We start from the raw sequence: 24,233 nt of genomic DNA on the forward strand, positions 1-24,233 counted from the left end.
AAAGTTTGAACAAACCACATGAAATGTATGGACATATACTATCAAGTTCAGTTATACACACTCGATTTCCAAAGTTCTTCCCCAAAACTATTACCGGGAGTCGCTTATCTCGCACAGTTTCTATCGGGTTGAAGTTCCCCCGCTTCGAATTAAAGGTACAGTGTTCTTTTCTTCTACAGCACATGCCCAAGGCGGGGGGGGGGGTGGTGCGAGTAAGTCTTTTGGTCGTGAATTGAGTCGGTGGTCCGATCTGCCCCTGCTGCCTTTACCCTTCCTCCGGTTATCCAAGATTTTTGCTGACTTCGTGCCTATTAGCAATTTTTCAACTTCTGGGCGCCTCCTGGGGTAGGATGTTCCCTTCTTCTCAGTCTTTTCGTTCTCCTTCAGGGGCCCAGTCGTTAGCAAGGCATGCCTTGTACAGACAAAGGATCTCTTATTTCACAAGACCTCTTCTTAAGTAAATCCCTCCTTCAGTCCATGGCTTCTCTCTCCAGTCCATCCTCTTTTGTTACTCCTTTGGAATCCAGTAAGATGAAGGCTTGCTGCACGTCTGCTGAGAGAAGCCTCTTGACTGAGGTAAGCACCATTGCAGCCCTTTGCTGCTCTTCTCGGGATCTGCTCCCTCCCTGTTTCGTTTTTTTTTTTGTGTGTGGCGTTTTTGGTTTTTTTTGTGTGGCGGGGGAGGGTCCGCAGGGCCGTCTCCTGGGAGAAGCTGCTCGAAGCTCCCCCGGCTCGGAGCCGGACCCGCCTCTGGCCCAGGCCGAGTCCCTCAGCGACGGCGGTAGCGCCTCGGGGAGAAGAGATTTCAGAAGGGGAAGGCCCCGTGAGGGAGTCGGGGGAGTGGGACGTGAGAGGAACGCCTCTGCGGATGCCGAGGTCAGGGAAGGAGGAGGGGATGCCCCCGCAGCCCGCGGGGAGGCGGCAGGCTGTCCCCCCCAGCCCGTGGAGGGGAGCAGGGGAGCGGATGTCCCCCAAAATGGCCGCGACTCCCGCGCTGGAGCAGTCTGTGACGGAAGGACTGCACCCTGCCTGTGGAAGGGACCCGCGCTGGAGGAGTCTGTGAGGAACTGCAGCCCGCGGGAAGGACCCACGCTGGAGAAGTTGGTGAAGGGCTGTCTCCCGCGGGAGGGACGGACCCCCCGGCGGAGCAGGGGCCGAGCGCGGAGTCCTCCTCCCCCTGAGGAGGAAGGAGCGGCAGAGACAAGGGGTGAGGAACCGACCCCAGCCCCCGTCCCCGTCCCCTGTTCCCCTGCGCCGCCGGGGGGAGGAGGTGGAGAGAACGGGGAGTGAGTGGAGTTGGGGCGGGAAGGCGGGAGGGCTCCCCGGGGGGAAGCTGTTCTCAGGCTGGGTTTTGCTTCCTCGTAGCCTTGTTGTGATTTGATGGGTAGCAGGTTACGTTGATTTGGTTTCTTCCCCAGGTTGAGCCTGTCTTGTGACCGTGACCGCAAGCGGGGAGTGATCCCTCCCTGTCCTTAAATTTGAGGAGCTGGAAGTCAGGTATTCTGTTCTTCAGAGGTGGGGAGGAGATCTGACTGAAGGATGCTAATTGTACTTTGTCAGTGGAGCTAGACTTAGAGATGAGTATGGGTTCTCTGAATGACATGCAAGAGGCGCCTGGTGACTCTTGTAAATAAATGTAAAAAGATCATCCATAGAAATATTTTGGCATTTGAATGTCTGCTGGGAAAAGTTGAAATTTCAGCAGAAAAGAAGTATGTTTTTTTGATATGAGTCCTTCAGTGATATCTCAAATCTGTAATTTAAGCACTAAGAAACTCAACGATTAATATTGTATTGATTTGGTACTTTGTTTTCTGGTTAGTTCTTTGGCTTAAAATACAGCCACGCCAATACATGCTAAGCTATAAGTTAATGTGGAGAGGATGGTTTTTACTGAGATGTGAAAATGCCCTGTTCTGTAACCAAATCTTTTTATGGGAAGCATTGTGGTCTTGGACTGGGAATGAGCTGAAAGTTAGTGCTTATTTCCACTTGGAGCTTTATTTTGGGTTTTCAGGCTTAATCCCAAACTGGTGGTGATGCAAAGGTAAAAAGTTCACAGACCATCTTTGTTTTGCAGACTGCTGAGAGGCTGGACAGTAGGCCTATGAATGTATTTTGCTGACTGTCTGGTTTTGCAGGGTCTAAATGACAAAACTGCTTGTGGAACACCATTATCGGTGGGCTGACCGGCAACCTCAAGGAAAGTGACCCTAGACCTCCTGAAGAAAGCTTAGCGGATGAACTACCAGCAGTGGACAGTCCTGAGGCATTGGTGAAAACATCTTTCAGGTCTGGCTGATATGAGTTTACTTTGTTTATCCTTGAGAGGATATGTTTTTAAGATTAAGTCTGCAGTGTGCATTTGGTGGGAGAAATCAGTCCTGAAGGATTCTGCAATGCTGCGTATCTGTACTGAACAACAGTGAAAAAAGAGGTCCATAAATAATACTGGCTGGACTTGTCCTTTACTTCTCCGACCTCATTAACCTTCCTAAAAGATGAAGAACTAGACAGATATAAAGTCTGTAACTAGTCAAAATGGTCAGGAAAGACAGCTAATTATAGGAAGATGACTTTGAAGGTTGGCACTGTTTCTTCTGAAAGTGGTTTAGTGATGAAGACTTGCACTTTAGGTCAGATGATGTGCTTTATTGATGCGAGGGAGAGCTAACCCTTTTCCTGTTGATGTGATGTCTTGAGAAGTGTCTAGCATTAATTTATTTTGCCAAGGAGAAGGATTCTGGCCAGGGGCTTACAAGCAAGGGATCACTGCTGTTGTAAAGTGTGTGATAGATCTATTGCTGGGTTTTCCTACCCCTTATTTAATTATGTGGACGTACAGTTGTCCGATGTTTCCTGGAGGCATGTTTTCTGAAAATGATTTTTTCAAAGTGAGGTAAACTGGAGAAGCCGAGTGATCTTTGACCAAAATGTGAAAATTGGCGTGCCCAGCAAAAGCGGAGTGAGTGGCAGAATTTATTTTTTCCAAGTGTTTTTCGAGCCTTTTTTTGGTTGTTGTTGAAAACCTATGCTCTACTTTTCTTTTATAGCAAACATACACGTGTGCAAGCATGAAATGGTTTTTGCTTTGGATAAATTTCTCTTGACTACAGTGATTTTGATCATACCTCAGTCTGTCAAACTTATTTCAGTCTTCGTAGAATTGTGATTTTGAAGGCACTGAAGTTCAAGTCATTGTATTAGGTGGTAATTTCAGATACCTTGTTTATACTGCTTGACATTTAAAAACCCGTTACCACAAAGTGAGTTTGTCAGTCTATATAAATGAATCCTGTAATTCCATGGGGCATTTTTATTCTTTAATATTTCCATTGAAATGATCCAGGACAAGTGTTTCAGAACCTTTTATGGTTTTATGGTGAGCCATGGTATTGAATGGCTTTTAAACACTTTGTGTCTCTGGTATTTAAAATGCATACTTTCAAGAGATCTAACTCTTTTTCAGCTTTCACTTCTCATACCAAATTCTGGGTATCTGTAGTCCTTAGGTTGCTGTCATCATGATAATTTCAACCTTTTTATATGCCAAAATAATGTCAGAGCGTTTCAAGTGACATGATTTGATCATGTGAGTAGGGGTGACTCTTGGAAGAAGTGAGCTTGTAGATAGCATGAAGGGTTGGAAAATGTAATTAAGCAAAATAGTTTTGCTCATGCAGTTTAAATGGCTTTATAAACATTATTGAACCTTTGTATTTCACCAGTAGAGCAATTGCTGTACAATGTGGCATTTTTGGAGGCTTTTATAGATGGGAATCCAAACAAATTGTTGTTACAAAGTAGATTTTAATTGTCTAGTTTCATAAAGAAAGGGAGCCCCGTGTGCGCTTGAGCTGTGCAGGGGAGCAGAAGAGAAGAGGGTACATTGCAATTACTGTATAAAGACATGAGAAAATAAAAACACTGTGGTGTTTTTACTGAGTTTGGGATCTTGTTGATATTGTGGTGCAAACTGGGGCTTAGGAGGCAGTAGCATCTTTTGTATGATGGGCTGCATGTTTGATTCATCAAGGTCTTCTGTGGGTGGTGATCTTCAAGTGCTTCCGTGACAGAGTTTGCCTGGTGTGTCTGAGGGTAAGTGATTGCCTGGCAAGCATGGGCTTTCCTTGTTTCTTGTTTGCTAGAGGCTAGTGGAAGATCTTGCTACCCTGTTGCCTTTTGGGGACTGAAATGTGCTTTCCAAGTTGTCCATTTCAGCATGTCTTAATTGGGAATCTGGTGGCTGAATCTCAGGGGGTGCGTGGGGCCACGTTGGGCTTGCATGAACTGGTTTTACAGAGAGAAAAACCAGGCCTTGCTTTCGGACGTGGCTGCTACAAACTGTAAAATGCAGCGACTCCCTTACTAGTTCTGATTCACTGCTGTTGGAGCAGTGTATGGCAAAACTATCCCTTCCATGCACAGCTAGAAAGAGAATGCCTCTCCAGTGTCAAATGAGTGACACTTGCTTGTGATTGCGTATCTTTTTATGTGAATACATACAAGCAGCATGAAATCCCAGCTGCCACCTCTTGTATTAGATCTTGTTTTCTACTGTGCAGTACTTATTGTTCTGTAGCTTGGACAATTAGGAAGAGATCTATGTTTGATTTTGTTCCACTTCCAGATATGAGCTTGAAACGCATTTAAACATGGAAGGAGGAATGTGACTATTTCAATCATTTTGGTTGTACTTTTCCTGCGGTAATAATCCATCTTTAAGATGTAAAGCAAAACCCAAATGAAACCAACCCCCTCTCTATACCCCGCATAAGTCTAGTGCATGATCCCTCGCTAATGAAAAAGTGTTCTGATGGGTCTTGATTGTCTTATACAATTATTTTACTATCTCTTTTCTGAAGATACCAAGAACCAGCCCCAGATTGGTCTAAACAAGGCTGATTACCTTTCTAAAGAGAGAATTGAAAGAGTTTGTAGTATCATCTTGTTTGGAATATTGCAGTGAGCGAGCAGTTGTGAGTAATTTTGTGTCTTGACTAGTTCTACTACTCCAGTGCTTAAAATGTAGATTTAAAATCCATTCTCACTGGCATTTACTCTATTTGTCTAGTAAAGGCAGGGGAGGCCCCAATTTGAATTACATTTGAAAATACAGTGGAATATGGAGAATGGTGGATCATCCCCTTTTGACAAGGGAAAGAAGTATCATGAGACACATAGAAGTGATGAGCTTCTTGGCCCACATTTTATGCCACAAACCTGATATATCCACTGTCTTTCTTTGCACCAAGATGCAAGTTCACAATTACAGTAGCTGTGATCCCTTTCTTTTTGAATAGCTGTGCGTGGATCAGCATCCATGTATGTACAATCGTTGGCAGTGGCTGTGCACTGATGCCAGTGTGGAATATTAGGTGGTGGGTGTATGGCCTTGGCAGGGCTGCGTGATCTGGCTGTTGGCTGGAGATGTCAGCGGTTGCTGACACTGAAGCCTGTAACTCAGAAACTCTCTTCCCGGATCTGCTTTTTGGTCTGCTTGGTCCCTGTAAAGAGTAGTGGTGCTATTGGTCTTGGTAAGAATTAACAGTGGTAATTACTGAGCTCTTTGGGAGACTGTGTAGTAACTTTACAGCCTGCTTTAGCTTCTGTGTGCTGCTCCCTGGCAGCGCTACCCAAGCAGGCATTTTGATAATGCTGGGCTGGCACCCAGCAGGGGGAGCAGAGAAACGAGAGACAGTTTGGGTGCTGTTCTCCCAATACCACCTAGAAGTTTGTGGAAGTGCTTTATATTGGAGGATAGGAGAGAAACTGCTGTGTTTGTCCCCAGACTGCTGCCTGGAGTGAACCAAGTCACCAGGGTGGCACTGTTCCAGCTGAAAACTTGATGTGTCCAAGATGTCATCATGTCTGCTAGACTTATTTGGTTTTGATGTATGGGAGAGACGGGCTGTTCTTTTGAGTCCAAAGACCTGGGACACTGGATTGGGGTGTATGACTGTGGTGGTGCTTATGGGATGTAATGGCTGTGCTGGATCTTGTGGCAGGAGAGATCCCATGGTACAAGGTGACAGTGACATCCAGGGAGGAGTGGAGATGATTGTCTGAGACAAAATGTTCAGTGCAACCTGCCATCCTGGTCCAGGGCCTGTGTGACAGCTGAAGTTGGTCTGGAATTGTGGAGTAGTCCAGCTGGCTCCATCTAGCATGTGGGGGCTTGGGGCAGCAGTGATTCCAAAGTGATCAATCAGGGTAGCAGGGAGCTGAACAGTCAGCAGGTGAGGCAAAGACCCTCTGTCCTGTACCAGACAAGCCTTACAGGATACCTATGTAGCTATACTGAACTAGGAAGTGATATATATCATCTGTTACTGAGGCCATATGTCCTGGGAACCAGAAAGGGAGATTGAGTTCCTTCAAGGTCAGAGTGTTTTTAAGCTCAAGGCTTGCATGGGTTCTTAATTGCTGTCACCTTTCAAAATACTTTTAGCTTGAGACTGGTAACACCCCTGCTTACCTTAATAGCTGCTTTTCCTGTGTCAGCTGCAAAGTTTCTTTATCTTTCCAAGGAGGGTTTGCTTTGCTTCCCTTATCTGCTTCTGTTCTGCTTTGGGAGTCTTAAATCACCCTGGCAGCTAATCGTCCTGTATTTCGGGTTCGGTTGTGAGTGATGTAAACTGTTGCTCGTGCCAGCTACTGGCCATTTGATTGACAGGATAGAGAGGGTACTGCAGCGCTCCAAATGCAAAAACTTCAGTCACAGCACCGCGTGCTGGGAGTCAGCCCACGAGGCTCAATTATGTGGGTCAAGGTGGCATCAGTGGGAATAAGGGGTATGAGCCAGCCTTCCCCCTACTTTGCCTGAGTCCTAGCAAGAGCCCATCTCTAGTGACCTGGTGGAGAGGGACCTACAGGACTCCTTTAGCACCTCTCACGTTTTGACACTTTCTGGGCAGCACCGAAGCCTGGCTGTAGCTACCTAAGCTAGTATGTGAGGTCTGAAAATCAGAGCGGGAGGTGATGCTATGTGGGAGAGCTGTGACCATGACTGCAGAACAGGAGTTGAGGGCTAGTCGTGGGGTAGAATAAAGCCTGCCTTCCCTCCCAGGTCTCAGTATTTGTTTATCACCTTTTTCATTTGGATTTTCTTCTTGTTTTTTTAAAGAACACACAAAAATGAGAGATGACTCTCACTTGCCCTAACTTGTTAAAAAAAAAAAAAAAGACATTTTCTCCTTGTTTTTTGTACCCATCTACTGCAGATTCAGGTCTCGCTAAACATTAAAATGTAAGCAGTCTCTCTGAAAACTGCCCTTCTCAACATCTTTTTCAATCCAGACTTGTTATAAGGCACTTTACTTGCATTAAACTTAAATTAATCGGTGTTGTATTCACACCTGTTGCTTCTTCCTGTTATTTATTGGTAGTCATTATGACGAATAAGAAGGGAAAAGTGTTCTGTTCATTAAGGAAATGGCTCCCATATCATTTGTCTCTCTTGTCTCTTCTTTTGATTGTGCCTCCCTTCTAGGTGCATGTCATGCTTTGTGAGAGCTGTGCACTATTTTCTTGGTAGATTGAGACTTATGAGTCAGCGGGGGAATGATCAGAGGAGAAGGATTTATCCCAGTTACTGTTCAAAGGCTGCATTCTCTCTCTCTTTGCGTATATCCACAAGGGGACCAGGAGGAAGGTATTTTTTCAGGCAGTTGAAAGATAAATGGACTTCTCTGTCTTTTGGTTTGGGGTTTTTTTTGGTGTCCCAGTCTTCTTGTTCTTCATAGGATAGACGTATTATTGATGACAAGCAAAGCCAGAGATTCTGTCCCTGTAAATATCAGACACATGAAAAGACCCAAGTTGAGAAATTCAGATGGACTGTGGGTGTCCTAACAGAGCTGTGCCTCTGAAAGGCAGGGAAGAAATCCACTTCCAAAATGGGAATGAGAGTTTGAGCTGAAGCTCCATGGCTAAACAAAGTCCTGGTAGTAAAGAAGTCCTGCTTTGAGGACTGCCCAATACCTGTCCTTGACCACCCTTCTCTGCCTGATGTACGTGACGTGAATCTGGTACAATAATAAACTCTGAGCATTTGTTTTGCAGCTGTGCAAGGCTTCCAGTTCTGTCTTTGAAAGCATGCAGATCACCCCCAGTCCTTTACATGGACTACAGTACCCCCACCACACACAGAGGGCAAACGTATTTTTTAGATCCAGATGGTGGTATACCTCTCCAACCACGTGAGTCTCAAATGTCCGTGCAGCACTCCTGTGGGTATACAAGGCTGTTCCCGGGTCTGTGCTTAGTTGCTTGGCTTACTGAAGCTGCTAGCCCAGTCTTCCTTGCAGGTTTTCAGAAGAAACTGTATATGGGCAGGGAGTTGTATATAGGAAAAGACACTAATTTAAGGATAGCCTTTATTCTGATAAGGAAGTGTTTAATAATGCACTATTTAGTTGTCTCCACCATGAGCGATTAAAAGCCTCTACATACTAATATCAAACTGGGATGCCTTGCAATTCCTGTTGACATAATTTTTAGCCTGGTTTCCTAAGGAAAACTGGCTATCCTTTTCCAAAGGAAATTGCTGCATATCTCTCAGTCAGCCTTCCCGTTAAGTTCTTAAACATAGCTGAACTTGATCAGTAGCTTAACAGAATGGTAGACATCTCAAAGGTATTGTTGTGGTTTAAGCCCAGCCAGCAACTAAGCACCACGCAGCCACTCACTCACTCCCCCCCACCCAGTGGGATGGGGGAGAAAATCAGCAAAAGAAGTAAAACTCGTGGGTTGAGATAAGAACGGTTTAATAGAACAGAAAGGAAGAGACTAATAATGATAATGATAACACTAATAAAATGACAACAGCAATAATAAAAGGATTGGAATGTACAAATGATGCGCAGTGCAATTGCTCACCACCCGCCGATCGACACCCAGCTAGTCCTCGAGCAGCGATTCCCCCCCCTACTCCCCAGTTCCTATACTAGATGGGACATCACCTGGTATGGAATACACCGTTGGCCAGTTTGGGTCAGGTGCCCTGGCTGTGTCCTGTGCCAACTTCTTGTGCCCCTCCAGCTTTCTCGCTGGCTGGGCATGAGAAGCTGAAAAATCCTTGACTTTAGTCTAAACACTACTTAGCAACAACTGCAAACATCAGTGTTATCAAGGTTCTTTGCATACTGAACTCAAAACATAGCACTGTACCAGCTACTAGGAAGACAGTTAACTCTATCCCAGCTGAAACCAGGACAGGTATTTAGTTCCTCTCTGCTTTGTGAAAACTGCTGGTAGGATAAGAAAGGGTCCCAGTGAAGGAATGGATAGGAGAGAGAGAAGCTGACTTCCCAGAGTTGCTGTCTGGCTGACCAGTGCTAACATCCTCTCTATGTAATCAGCACGTCTGTAGCTGTGAACGAGGCGCCATATGTGACCACACAAGCAGGCAGGGCGCTATTTGGAGGAAAAGGCCAAGGAGAGCAGAGCAGCAGGAGAGCAGCAGATCAGAGAATGCGTTGCTGTGGGGAAGGTAGGAAAGATGTAAAGTACAAGTGCCTAAGAAACCAGTCACAGCTTGTGCTGCAGCTTTGAGTACTCTAAGTGCTGCTAATGAAAGGTACTCTTGTCACTACTGTTATGCTATAAATCATGTCTAATCACCCTGGTGGAGTGGACCACATATCTTACTTGGGTAGATTAAGTGAACTCTATGCCATGACCCCCTGGCCTCTTGGCATGTGGTGACACCCAGCGTGGTCTTTCTGTGCACATGCAGAGGCCGAGGGTTTCCTGATGTGAACTGACTGTCCTGATGTGTCACCTAATGAGGAGGAGCAGCTGTGTTTTCACACAGAATAGCCCTGGAAAGGGGCTGGTGGCCACCTGGCCTATTCCTCCAGCCTGCAGCTTGCCCTTGAAGGGCACTTGGGAGGTGGGGAATGCAGGCTCTGGAAGAGATTTATTGTCCTGGCACTCTGTGCGAGTCCTGTGGTCCATAAGTTGCTCATCCTGTTATTGAATTAAGGCTGTCATGGTGTATATTTGATTCCCAATGAGAAAATGGGATAGTGGCTTTCTTACTCTTGGCAGTCAGAGAGAGTGTGATGAGCTGAGCTAAGTGTCTTTGATGAATTGCTGAAGCTTTGAGTTCTTTAATTTGCATAAGCAAGAAGCATTAAAAAGGCACTCCAAAGGAAATTCCTATACAGTTTCATCTGCTTTTAAATGGCTGGCTGATGGCAATGAAGTTACGTGGTACCATGTACTGTGATGCTTTCCTAAAGGATGTGGTAAAACATTCTCCAGATCCAATCCAATCAAGGACAGATTTGGTTTGGTTTTGAGACCATAAAACCTGCAAGTAAGAGTTCAGGAATATTTTGAAGGGAATAGCAACAATAGCAATCATGCAATTACCCAAAATAATCTTAAGGCTGATGGATAAGAGCTTAATCTTTGCTAACGTCCTGCATTTCTTCTTTGTGTGAAGAGCTTTGAAGGAGGAGGAAAAAGGGATACTTAGCTCCAGTTAATTGAGTATGACAATGACATCTGGAGAGAAAACTGTGTTCCGTCTTGGGAAAACACTAGCCATTTATGCATTGAAATATCAATTTGAGATTTGTTTTTTTGATGAAACCCAAGAGAGAATCTATGCTAGACATTTACCTGGGACACATTGGAAATCCCCATACCTGTTGCAGGTGTCATGCATCCAATGGATTGAATTGTTGATTCCCCGAGGAATGCTATGACTACCAGGCTATGGGTTGCTTGGAGTCCCCTGTTTGCACCCCCTGCTCTGTGTATCTCTCTTTTGACCCTGTGCTTTCTGATGAAGGTTTTGTCTGGTTTGCCTCCCCATGCAGAATGATATTTGGTAACTGCTGTATTTTGCTGGAGATTCTTTTGCCAGAAATTCTAAAGCCCAGCCTAGCAGTGCCTTTGCAGATAGATAGCAAGGTCTAGGTAAGCTGCCGTGAACTGTCAACACCCCTTACCCACCTAACTTGCTAATGGCTGTTCTTTGTCTGGTTTTTGCCTGTTAGGCTGCCAACTGGCAATTTCTAGAAACTGTTTTATGTAATAGAAAGGTCTCATTTGGAAATTATCACACTATCCATCTGAGTGCTCAGCACTTGCTGATGTCAGAGCCACTGTGCCTGTAGTTTGCAGATTGGGACATTTATTTGTAGTTGTAATACTTTTTGGATCTGAATCTACTGAAGTGTTCACAGCAAGACTGCTAAAGCCATCATGTGTCACCTGGTTTCCACGTGAACTTTATAAATTGATCTAAACTGTATAAATTGACTCCAGTTGTTTTGAAACCAGGCCTGTAGTTTAACTTTGCTGTCAGTGCAGCACCAGTACTCTGTCAAAGAGCAATCTTGTATCTTCTTTTGGTGGAAAGGCCTTTATTCTGGGGTGTGGCAGTTGACCCAGGAATGTGGGCTTTGGGTCCCCATTTGTGCCCAGGGCTTCCTTCTGTTATGTATGTAGCTTTGATCTGCCTCTTCTTTCATGTGAGCTCTTGCAATTCCTTGTCAGAGCAAATTTTCTCCCAGCTCAGCTGAGAAAGGGCTAGACCTGAAGTTGTGTTTCTTTTAAATGAGAGCTACTGAAGAGCGTTTCTTGTAAAAAGGAAAAGTCTCAGAAGCTTCTTTTGCTTCCTCTTAAATGATGTGCGCAAGCAGCATTTAGATCAGTGTGAGCATCTGTAGTTGGAGTTTCTAAGAAGAAGGTAACATTTCTCTTTCCAGTACTTGGAACCTCAAGACTGATTTTTGTCATGTAATTGTCACCAGTAGTATCTGCTCCTGAATCGAAAAGAGGCTTGTTATCCTACCGGCTGCTTGTAGCAGTTACAATTAAGTCTGCCCTAATTCCAAACAGTATTACTCATAATAAAGTAATACTCAGATTCATTCTGAAGATGTTGAGAAAGTTGGATTCCTCTTCTGGCACTGTACCTCCTTGTGAGAGTTTCTTCGCTTCCTAAATAGTTTTAAAGTTGCTTCTAATGTAATTACCTGCAATGTCTGCAGTACTTGAGTAAAAGAATTAGGGAGTGTAGTAGTGTAAATGGGGTGGGCCAAAATTGCTGTAAATTGGCATAAAACTCAGTTGACTTCTGTGGAGTTATACTGATTTACTGCAGGTGAGTGTGTGGCTTGGTATTTCAAAACAGTGCTCGTGCACTGAAACGTGCCTCTTTGTTGATTAATGTTAGAAATCTGCTAAATTTGGCAGAGTGTTTTTGCTGAATCATGAGCGATGCTGTTGAATGATGTGTTAATCAAAGTGGCCTGGGCTAGATACAGCAAATTCCCATCTGTGGAATGCCCACTGGCTTTCACAAAAACTCCGTGAAGCTTGCAGACTTGGAATCAGTATGGCCTTTAATTGGGCTTTGCATGTTTGCTCACTGCATTAGTTCTCAGAAAAAAAAAAAAGTGCTTAGTGCTTTTCTGCTTTATAATTCGTTATATAATATAAATAATTGTGTTATCCTGATATATCAACTCTTCTGCTAGCAAAACTGTCTTAATTTCTTACAAAACCTGCTGGTTGGTATCAACAGAGTACAGGCTCCTTAGTTTTGTGCTGCAGCAGAATATCAGCCGTATTGCTCTCTTTTTTCCAAACTAATTTCATTTTTTTCTGAATTGAGGTTAAACTCAGATTTGTCATCTTCTATATGTCATTCTTTTTGAAGCAGCGGTACAACAATGAATGAAAATTTTATAATAGCAGAAATTGATTCAATCTATTTTACACAGATCTGTTTCCGCCCCGGTCGCCTGTGCCCCAGCATGGCTGTGTTATGGCCTGTACAACTGTGGTTTGTGCTGTTTAACATGAATGACCTGGATGATGGGGCACAGCGCACCCTCAGCAAGTTTGTAGATGAACACCCCCCTGCCCCCAAAAGAGGGGGTGTGGTTGGTAGACCTGGTGGGTGTGTTGCCATCCAGAGGGACCTCCACAGGCTGGAGAACTGGGCTGACAGGAACCTCATGCAGTTCAGCAAGGGGAGGCACAAAGTCCTGCTCCGCGGCAGGGAAAAACCCCATGCCCCAGTATGTGCTGGGGGCTGACTGACTGGAAAGCAGCTTTGCTGAGAAGAAGCTTGGGGTCCTGATGGACAACAACTTAGACCATAAGCCGGCAACGTGACCTTGCAGCAAAGGCGGCGGCCAACAGCATCCTGGGTGGCATTAGGAAGAGCGTCACCAGCAGGTCCATCTTCCGCTCTGCTCAGCACTGGTGAGGCCACATGTGGAGTGCTGGGTCCAGTTCTGGATTCCGCAGTGCAAGAGAGAGAGGGGCATACTGGAAAGAGTCCAGCAAAGGACCATGAAGAAGATGAAGAGACTGGAGCATCTGACATAGAAGGGGAGGCCAGGAGAGCTGGGACTGTTCAGCCTGGAGGCAAGAAGGCTTGGGGGAAGCTTATCAATGTAAATACCTGACAGAAGGGAGCATGGAAAATGGGGCCAGGCTCTTCTCTGTAGTGCCCAGTGACAGGACAAGAGGCAGAGGGCAAAAATGGAAATTCAGGAAATACCATTCAAACATAAGAAGCAGCTTTTTTTTTTTAATGGTTTTTGGGTTGGATTTTTTTTTTGTTTTGGTTTTTTTTTTTTACTGTGAGGGGTAGTCAGACACTGGCAGAGGTTGTCCAGAGAAGTTGTGGAATCTCCATCCTTGGAGATATTCAGAACATGATGGGACAGAGTCCTGGGCAACCTGCTGTAGCTGACGCTGCTTTGAGCAAGGGGGTTGGACTAGATGATCTCCAGAGGCCCCCTCCAGCCTCAGCATTTCTGTGATTCTGTAGTGGGAACAGCGAAGCTGAATTATCACCCTGTGAGTAAAATCCTAGCATCTGATCTGCATTGCGGATCTGTTGTCTGCATTGCAGATTTTTGTTGCATTGTCTGTATACATCTGCTGGGTGGAACTCCCTCTAACATCAGTACGAAGTAGAGGTCTGCAGTGCAGATTGACAGCTGGGATTTTTCTCTGGAGCGTTTCCCCATCTGTGTTTGAGACAAACCAGGATAACATATTTTAACTTTTTTTCCTCTGTAAATGGAGTGTTTTGTGAGTTGAGTGTTGCATAGAGAAGTTTATTAAAAGGCAAGCTTCATCTCACAGTCCTCAAAAAAAAGTGGCACTGAGTTCACAGCTCAGATGATAGGAAAGAAGAAACTCATGTGACGAGATACTAATACAGGTCCACAAGTGTAATTTAAATTTGTCTGAACAAGTTTCCTCTAAGGAGGGCGGGGAAGTGCAAATGACAGAGACAACTTCCATAGAGAAGCAGTGAAAACTTTTTTTTATCAGTTCATTGTGAGTTGGGTAATGGTCTTAGTGAGATTATCTATAGCCTTAGAAAGCCTTAGTTCATTTCCAGGGTCAGCCAAATGCTTTGATCTGTTTTGAATCAAAGCCGGGTCGCAGAGGTTGCTGCTTGTTGCTTCTGCAGAAGCATTTCTGGGGGTCCTGCTGAGCTTTCTCTAGGTCTTAAAAAATACTGCTTAAATTTTGATCTTTGCAGAGATACTAGACTAAGGTGGCATCTATTTTTAACCAGTACTCTCTACTAATGTCGATGTCAACAGAGAACTTGGCCTAAAATACTACATGGGAAATTTTCTAGTGTATTTCCTCCAGCCCTGAGATAAGACAAAGTGATAGGAAAGCAAATACGCCCATTCTCTCATTAATCTTTCAATTGCTGAATTTGTGTGTCTATTGATGTGCAAAATGTGATTATACTTTTCCTTTGTCTTGTCAAAGGTGAAGTCATCTTAATGACACTCCTCTGTCCACAGACACTTTATTGGGAACTACCTGTTAAATACTTTCAGTAGCTGGCTTCTAAAATTCTCTATTTTTGTTTAGTTTTGTTGGCCCAGGCGTGGCCTCAGATGTGAGACCAGATTCTCTGCCAGTTTTATCCGTGCAGTTTTATCAGAGTACCTGCCTTTAGCAGGGCTGTACCAGTATATGCCTAAGGCAACTAAGATGTCACAAGCTGAATGGCATTAGCTAATTGATTGCAATTCAGATGGAGAGCAAGGTAATCAATCAATCAGTTCTCTGTTCTCTTCTGAGTGCCTTCATACTTCTGCGGGAATTTCAAGGACTCTGGTGATAGAAACAAAGCACCAAAAGCTAACTTGACTCAAAATTTCAGATGGGCAGCATGAACAGTGACCATCTGTGGTTTGTTTTTTTTTTTGAACAGGAGATATTTTCTGGAGAGGAGGTGAAAGAAACAGGTTTGCTATGTGACCACATTGAGATAAACGCTGGCTTTGTTGAACTCTGAGACAAAATGCTGGCTTTTGAGGGCCAAGTATGTGCAATTTTTAGAGTCAGTCCCCATGGCTGTAGCTCTGGCTAGACAACTGCACCCATGTTCATGCTGTTTGACATCCCCAGTAGAGAAAGGCTGAGTGCTGCGAGGGATCCTTGCTATTCCACAGCACCTGACTACGGTCTGCCTAGTCTTGGAGAGCATTTGTGCCATACTTGACTTCTCTGTAACCATGCGGACCCCAGGGCCACCTCACTGTTTGTTACCTTTGTAAGTGGCTCTGCCCCGTGTCCTCCTTGGCTGTTCTCTGGTAACCACGGAGGGATTATTTTTCAGTGGGATGTTACTAACAAGATGGGAAAGGCAGGAGGGGTTCAGCTGTTTTGTGAGGGACAGCCAGGTTGCCGAAATCCGGAATAAAACTCCTTAACGGCAATGAGAAGTTAAGAAGCAGGCACTTCTTTATTGCAGTGCTGGGCACACGGGATCACTCCACCTAGTGTGTGCACCTGTCTGGTTTAATCGTGCAGGTTAAATACACACCTGTTATACATATTCACTAAATTTCTGGGAAATGTCATACATAATCATCAACTGTCCGATAAATCATTAGCATATGTAAATGTCCCTTTTACGCAGGCGTGGTGAAGTCTCTGGTGGTCTTCAGAAGCCCTCTGGTGGTCTTCCATAGTCTTCCTCACTTTGTCCGACAGTTGACCTCTCTTATGTGATTCTGCGCAGTATGATTTTCGCCATCATGTATTAGATTTACATAAAAGTACATTCAATGTTAATTCTTGAATTTAACGTTTCTAGTGATTGGCCCTCAGTCACACCACCTTATCAATATTCTTATACTAAAACATTCATTGGTTAATCTTACTTAATGCCACTAACTGGAATCTTGATCAAAGTGGGGTTTCTAAGCAACAGAACTAAGGTCCACAACGATCTCTCTTAGTTTCTTAGGACAAAACACTACAAACTAACCAATCGGTCGAAGTTTCTATGGTTAACTAATTTTAGACAATACTTATTTTCTTATGACTGTATACAGTACATTTTGTATGTTCCTAAGTTTCGATGACTACATTGGGAGCTTCAAACCCCTATATTCTACAGTCTTTACCTTTTGATCAAACCCAGCTTATATAAAATTTTAACTTATCAGAATATTTGTAACAGCCAGAGCTGCAGTTAAGAGAGCTGCGGTGACCTCCTCGTGGTCGTGGATAACCAGCTAGTTCACATGCAGGGGGGGTCTAGCTCCTGTGCCAGTTTTATGTTGTGTGGGGGATTTTGTGTGATTTTTTTTGTTGTTGTTGTTTTTGGGTTTGGGTTTTTTTTGCGATTCTTACTGAACCAAGGCCTGTCACCTCAGGCTGTTTCTGGCAGAGTGACACCAGCAGCCCTTGGTAGGACTGGATTTGCAGGACTGGGCTGTGGGCTAAATGAGCTGGCAGAAAGTCTGGAGTAGTGCCAGGTCTGGGATGAGCTGCCCAGTCCAGGAGGAGAGGGTGGTGGTCATCATCCTCTGCCTGCACTAAACTCGCATTACCTTGTGGCTTTCCTCACTTGGCACCAGCCTGTTCAATGTCAGCATTGGAGCGTGCAGGTGTGTGAAACTACAGCCATCTGGCTTGTCCTCGACTTAGTGATGAAACTAACAGTTGCTTTCTGACAGAAGGCCATCCTTGGCTGGGCTGGGCGTGTCCACGGGTTACCTGTTGTGTAGCATCTACTGGAGGATAGTGTCCATTTGTGTGGCACTTAGCATTTTCCTGGGATGACTGCCATAAGCATTCCATTTATGCTAGTGTCGCTGATCAAGTCTACGATTTCTGCATGTTTTAGGGCTTTTGTGTGGCCCAAACTTGTAAGCAGTCAAGACCCAGGTGTTAGTTTAGTCTTGTGAAGCCCAGTGGCAGTTACCTGATCAGCAACCTCCTTGCTTGGTGCCTGTATTGAGATGACACCATGACTGGTTACGGTGAGGCATCGTTGCATCTAGTTTTCTGGGTCACACTGGCTATAGCATCGTGCTGACCTGGCCATGTAACTACAGTGTTTTGGGCTATGCCTCTTCTCCAGGTGCACATTGACTAGTGATGCTTCAGGTGGCTTGCGTCCAGAAGATGCATCCAAACTACATATGAGTGCCGACTGGAAAGTGCATCAAAAGCCCACTATTTTCAAAGCGTTACTGCTTGTTGAACAAAGGCTGGTGCCTTGCTGCAGCCTAGGCAGTGTGGACATATGGCCAACTTAGCCTGCAAAGCAGCTTTGAGAAGATCGTCTCAATAGAACCAATGGAGAGTTGAGAGAGGATCGCTGAGTTCATTTTATACCTATTTCCTGAAATTTCTTCTTCTCAGCTTTATTCTTCTTGATCATATATTCTTAAAATGAAACTCTTCTTTATGAGGAAAAAAAAAACAAAAACAAAAACAAAATTCTGGCTCTGTAGCTTCCAGGCAGCATGGATTATAAAATGAAATAACCCAACTGTATATTTAGAAGCATGCAAGTAAATGTCTCGTAGCTAAACTTAATATAAAGGTACAGCTAATTGGAAGTAGTATGTTAACACAGAGAATAATGGTGTATTTATTTCCCATTTCACAAGGTAGAAAACAGACTTCAGTTAAATGAAATTGCAGTGAAAATCATAATTATTGTGTTGTATTTCTGAGGAAGAAAGTAAACCTTGGAAATTTCTTAGGTGATTTTGGAACTTTCTTCTATTGTGGATGTTCTTTCAACTTTAAAACATTTTCATCAGAATTTTTTGATGCCTGTAAAAATAGTAATAAAGTAGGAGACTAGCAATATTAGATAAACAATTGCCAATTAAATCAATCTCACTGTTAAAACACAATATGAAAATGTACACTGCAAAGCAGCATGAAAAAAATGCGTAGAAAAATGGTAATGCATGATTTTCAGAATCATGTGCTTTATGGTATTTACAACCCTGTTCAGTGGTTTGTCATAGTCCTTACCAAACAGTCGTGTAAGGAACCAGCTTTGCCAAGGACCTACCTTGCAACACTCTCGTTGGGATACCTAGTTTGTGACAGCAAAAATGGGAATGCCATGGAAAGGAGAATGAGGAATGAGAGTAGATGGATGGTTTTCTGTGTGTGTGCATGTGTAGGTAGGGAGAGCCCTGGCCCATTTCATGAATGTCAGGCCAGGATCCTGCTGAGAGATGCTGGTGGTCCTGCAAGATAACTCAGCCCCGGATTGTCTTCCTTCTTCAAGTGCTCTGTCTGTGAGAAGCCTGAAAAAGGTGGCATACATTGGAAAAGCAGGGCGTGTGGTACCAAGTACCTGCTTTTTTTTTACCCTGATAGGAGAGGAGGATTTGTGGCCTGTCACAGACTGCAAGTTTCCTCTCTAGTGTCAGCAAGTGGGAATTTTGCTCCTTCCAGGGCAGTATCGTAGGTTGAGACCTATGAACACAGTGCAACAACTCAGCCAGGTGGGAAGCCTGAAACCATACTGAGGGACAAAATTTAGCTGCTAGAAGAAGCATTAGAAACTGGCAGTGAAGTTTGTCATGAACAGGTCCAGTGAGGAACCTGCTATGTTGTGCTCATCTCTGAGGAGATGCAAAACCCACAGCTGAATACTAAGCAAAAAAGGGGAAAAAGAAGGAGGAAGAAAAAACCAAGCAGCATTGTTTGGAGGAAAGCACGTATTTTTCACTCTCATGTAGAATCCAGGAAGTTGGTTTCAAAAGTTTTGTTGTTGTCATTATCTCTTTGATAGGAGTAGTTCATGCTGCTACAGGAGAATCACACTTAAAACTGATGACGGTGTGAGGGTAGCGTCCATGATAGGAGGCAGCACATTCCTCTCTCTCTGTGTTGGCTTGCAGAGCCTCGCTCCTCACTGAGGGCGGCGGGCTGCCACACTGCTCTGAGCATGGAGGCGGGTGATTTTGATGCTGAAGGTCATGCCCAGCTCCTCTTTCATGTGCCACAGGTCTGTGACTAGCTGATGAGTGTAGCTGCCCATTACGTATATGCAACGGGAGAGAAGAGGGCTGTTTTGCTGTGGCTCTACAAAAGCTGTGGACAAGAAGACCCAATGACAGAGGAGCGATAGCTCTGATAAGCCAGACCTCTACGCAGTGTCTAATGTTAGTGTTTATCTGGCCAGTGGGTAACTGGAAGTGTTGTCAAATGGCAGATAAAACCCTAAAAACGTGCACTGTGACCATCCTTTTATCATTTGTTGCAAGTAACCATGGGGCTAGGGATGCAAGAAGTCCGTTTTTGTTTCTCTGTTGTTCAGTTCAAGAGTGAAATCAGGAATAACTTTAAGTGAGAGTCAAATGAACTCCAAGCCTGTAGATGAAACGAAATACAGGGACGGAGACTCTGACCTTGTCTATCCACAAAAATAGCAGTGATTTAGAGATCAGTTTATGAACTTATTACTTGCATCTATTTAATTTAATTCAGTAACTGATGTGTGCAGCATTCCCTTTCTAGCACACCTGGGTGGAAGAAGATGTTATCATGCCAGTTCAGGCACTCATGCAGCAGCAGGAAATCATGAATAGAATAGCTGTTGTTTTCTTCCTTCACTTCCTCTAGATGAACATCTGAAGTAAGGCAGAGGGGCATCTTTCCACACTGTCATTCTCTGTATTTCTCTTTCTTCAGCCTGTTTCCATTGTACTTCAATTTTGTGCAGAAGTGATGGCTTGCCCATGACACCTGGCTGATGGTTGTTCTCTCACTTGGCCCTTGTCATGGCAGAAGCAGGCGTACTGTGATTGCTTTACTCACCACGTTAGGCTATCAGCCAGCATTTGTTGATCACTTATGTGCTTGCAGATTTGAAGTTGTCATTCTTTCCATTTGCCACAGTTCTCTTGTCTTTTTTCTTTTTCTTTTTTTTTCTTTTTTCTTTTAAAGCTTCTGGCACAGGACACAGCCCTCGCTATACTTTAAGTAATCCTCTCTGCACCCTTCCCAAAATTCATGGCTATTATTCAAGAAAGCAAAGAAGGGTTCAATGAACAACACTGAGACAGAAAGAATGAAGTCCTGACAGTTTATATTTCATGGATGGCATTTTTTTAAATTCTTAATTAAATACCACAACCTTTTCTCATTTCAATTGTTGGCAATAGTTTTGCAGTAGCCCAGTGTGAATTTACTGTTCTCAGGCAAGAGAGGAGCCCTGTTGGTGGGAGAGTTGTGCGGGTGGTGTAACACATAGAGCTTCTAGCTCACCTTCCTGTTATTCAGATGCCAGAGTCTGTGATCAGTTGTATACAGCAAGTTGCCTATATTTGTGTTTCACATTTTGGTGGCACTTGCAAGATACCTACTGCTATGTATTAGTCTTGTATTTTGCCACTAGTAAGAGATTGCTGCTGAGCTGATTCATCCTTATGGAGAGTGAAGTCATATATGTAAAAAGTAAATTATTTGGCATGTGCTTGACTTACTACCCTGACTTTTTATGATGTTGTGAGTCAAATTCAGAGGGTTTGTCCTCACCTTCAGTGATCTGGATTCGCTGTAGTTCAAGCTGCAAATGAAGGGTGTGGTCAACAGCCTTCTGGACAGTGGAGCTTTTTCTACGAGCGTACCAGTCTGTATAGAAAATGGAAATAACTTTAGCTTTCAAGATTTTTCTGCATTTTAATGGAAACTTACAATTCTGAACAAATCCTGTGTGCGAAGGTGGCTGGTTTAAAATCAAAGAGTGACTCCTAGGCACACAAGAACAAGGGGAAGTTTGACAGAAACTGGTCCAAATTCATGCAAGCATTTGGATGAGTTAGCACAATTTTTTTTTTAATAAACTGGAGGAGATCTTCTTGGCCTCGTTAAGGTATCTTTCAAGGTTGTTAGTTCCTGCAACAGAGAGGTTTCCATAGTCATCCTGAGAGCTTTCAAGCATGGGATGTTTGGCTGAGCAACATTAATTGAGGAGTGAGGAGTTTGTGGAGTCTGCTATTAATAGATGAGTACTAATAAGGTGATCCAGGAGAATTTAATATTTTATGAGGTTTGGGGGGAAAAAAAAGATAGAAAAGAGGTGCAGGAGGGGAAAATATTCCTCAGGTGAATCATTCTGATTTAGATAAATGGTTCTCATTCCACCTCCCAAAATGTGGGTTAAATATTCAGAACAAGTAATTGTGAAGTAATGGACAAAACCTGACATCCACCTGCTGCATCATTTCTACCTCTTAATGAACAGTAAATGATGCAGCTGCTTTGCCACACTGGGTATGTTTAGCTATAGAAATGGGGAGATGGCAATAGAGAGCTGTGATGAGGCTGTGGTAGGTTTCTGTTTTTAACAAAGGCTGCCAAATGTCAGTGTGTAATTTATGATCATTTCAATAAAGACTGCTTTTAGATTGAATACAAAGGGGAAACAGGCATGTCGTGAGTGGTAGATTTATGCCCAAAGTCCTGTACGTTTAAGAATATAAGTGAAATTTGAGAACAAGTAATTCTTAAACCATATTTACTCTGTCCACTGTAAGTTAGGAGTAAGTAGGTGCATATCAGACTGAAAAAGGAGAAGTCAGATGCTGTTATCTGATTTTACTGAATGAACCTAGTCTATAGCGTCTCTCTTGGTTCTTCTCTTAGAGACAATATAGTGCTCTCTTTTTCTCATCTGCATGGAGATGCTGTTGCATTTGTTTTTTCCTTGATGACAATTTTGTTGCCCAGTTGACAGCTTAAGAAAATATCTTGTCTAAGCAAATTACCTGCAGTTTGCCAAGGGCAGGACTGAGGTTTGTGAGGGAAACCATCTTAGTTGTTGTTCATTGCTGATTTTGTTTGGTGTCAGAGGTCTTTGCTGTGCTGGAGGTCTCAATTTCAGGACAGAGTGACAATTAGAGCAGTCAAAAATTCCCTCCTTTTGAGGTTCTTTGCATATTGATGCAGCTCCCCAGACATTTTCCAGAGGCAGCCAGCCATATAATTTGCTGGAACAGCAGTAAGGTAACCTTCCAGGTGCTTTCTACATTGCTTGTCTTCTCATATCTCTGAAAAGGGATTTGATCATGGGGAAAAGAAAGTGGACTAGCAGCAGAAAGTACGTGTAATTTTTGCATAGCTTTTTTTCGGTACCGCAGTTCTGGAACAGGACAGGGTGTGGTGTGTCAAAGCCAGGGCAGATAAAATGTTAGTACACAAACTTCCTAATTTGTCTTTCCTTCCTGTACAAATAAGCCAGTACTTTATCATGCATGAACACAGCTAATGTTGATGAATGGTGAAACCGTGTAGCATGGAGGCAGCAGTGTTTTGGGATTACCATATTCTGCAGTGGATATCTGCAAGTGCTGCAAAAGAAAGAACCAACACGGAGAAAATGTAGGAGGTGACTGATGCGCAGTTATCCCGCGTGCTGCCGAGCAGAGAGAGTCTGTGACTTCTATGTCCACGGGACTGTTTATTAAGGAGAAAATGTACAATTGTTTTGTGTCTCCTTCAAGTGGCTTGGATTACGTGGCTTTGCATGCTTGCAGCAGCATAATTCCTCTGGAAATGTCCACGCAAGGAGAACCGATGTGGATGTGCAGAGCTCTGAGGTGTCCTGGGAGTTGTGGAGTGGCAGGGCTGCAAGGCAGCAGGAGCATTTCTTTGCTCCCACACAATGCAGAGGCTGCATGCAGAAATATAATGCCAAATTATAGATCTTTGTGAGTCCCAAGCAGTGTGAAAAATCTGCCCATTGTCCTTTTAGGCAATAGTGGGGTGGAGGAAGAGATCTCCATAGCCATACCTGGTCTATGGGTTTTCCATGTGGGCAATGAAAGGATGTGCCTTGGCATTTTTGAAACCAGCATTTTCTACTTGTGTGTTTTTCCATCCAACCTGAATTTTCAGTGATATTAAAGCATCTTTTTACCTTCCCTGGTAATGGAAAAGAGTCTACACTGGCACATACCGCATTGTACCCACCTCAGGAACATTGTGCTAGGTGAAAGACCTGTGATGTAAATGAGCATCAGACTGGTGGATTTACAGGCGAGGGATGTTTTGGAGTTGCATGTACAACTGTACTGCTGTAAAACTTAGAGATGTTTTAAAACTAAAAAAGTGTTTTTAAAACCTGAAATCAGTTGTTTGTTTTGAGTGGGCCCATGTTTAGAGATGGAAATATTGAGTACAGTGTAAAACAGTTGGAATTACAGAAATGAAGGATCTCACCCAAGTGGCTTACCAGTGGTGCAGATGTAAGGATAAAAATGAAACAAATTGCAAATTAACCTCTTAACACTGTTGCATGTGTGACATAGAAAAATCGCTGATCTACCTGTGCTGATTCCCATTTCTCTATTATTCATTGTCGTGGTTTCAGCCCAGCCGGTAACAAAGGACCATGCAGCCGCTCGCTCACTCCTCCCGCCTCCCTCTGGTGGGATAGGGGGGAGACGAAGGAGAGAAAAGGAAAAAAAACCAGAAGAAACCGGAACCTCGAGGGTTGAGACAATGGCAGTTTACTGGGACAACACACACACACACACAAAAAGTTACAACAGCAACGGTACTAATGAAAGAATATACAAAAAGAGTGATGCACAGTGGAACTGCTCACCACCCGGAACCCGACGCTCCACCACTTCCCCCACCGAAAGTTGAGAGAGCTCCACCCAGCCTGCTCGCCATTTATATACTGAGCATGATGTCACATGGTATGGAATAGCTCCTTGGCTAGTTCAGGTCAGCTGCCCCGGCTATGCCCCCCACCTCCCAGGTTCCTGTAAAAATTAACTCTATCCCACGTGAAGCCAGGACATTCATGTACAAAACCTCACAGTCTCCAGAATGTGTGAAAGATGGTCAGCCTTTCAAGCCATATCACTGCATAATTTTTGTAGTAATCACAGAGCAATAACTTGAAATAACACTCAGGGTAGGTGAAAACAGCATTGGAC

At 43.9% G+C, this 24,233-nt stretch overlaps 1 long non-coding RNA gene across 1 annotated transcript; it reads left to right on the top strand.

The window, feature by feature from the left end:
- The first annotated feature begins 609 nt into the window (after positions 1-609).
- On the top strand, positions 610-24,014 carry LOC142041984 (uncharacterized). The gene is made up of 3 exons (XR_012653597.1): positions 610-1,207; positions 2,142-2,292; positions 23,657-24,014. It is a non-coding gene; the product is annotated as an uncharacterized LOC142041984 (long non-coding RNA).
- The last annotated feature ends 219 nt before the right edge of the window (positions 24,015-24,233 follow it).

Source organism: Buteo buteo, chromosome 19, assembly GCF_964188355.1.
Source record: "Buteo buteo chromosome 19, bButBut1.hap1.1, whole genome shotgun sequence".
Taxonomy (NCBI): Eukaryota; Metazoa; Chordata; class Aves; order Accipitriformes; family Accipitridae; genus Buteo; species Buteo buteo.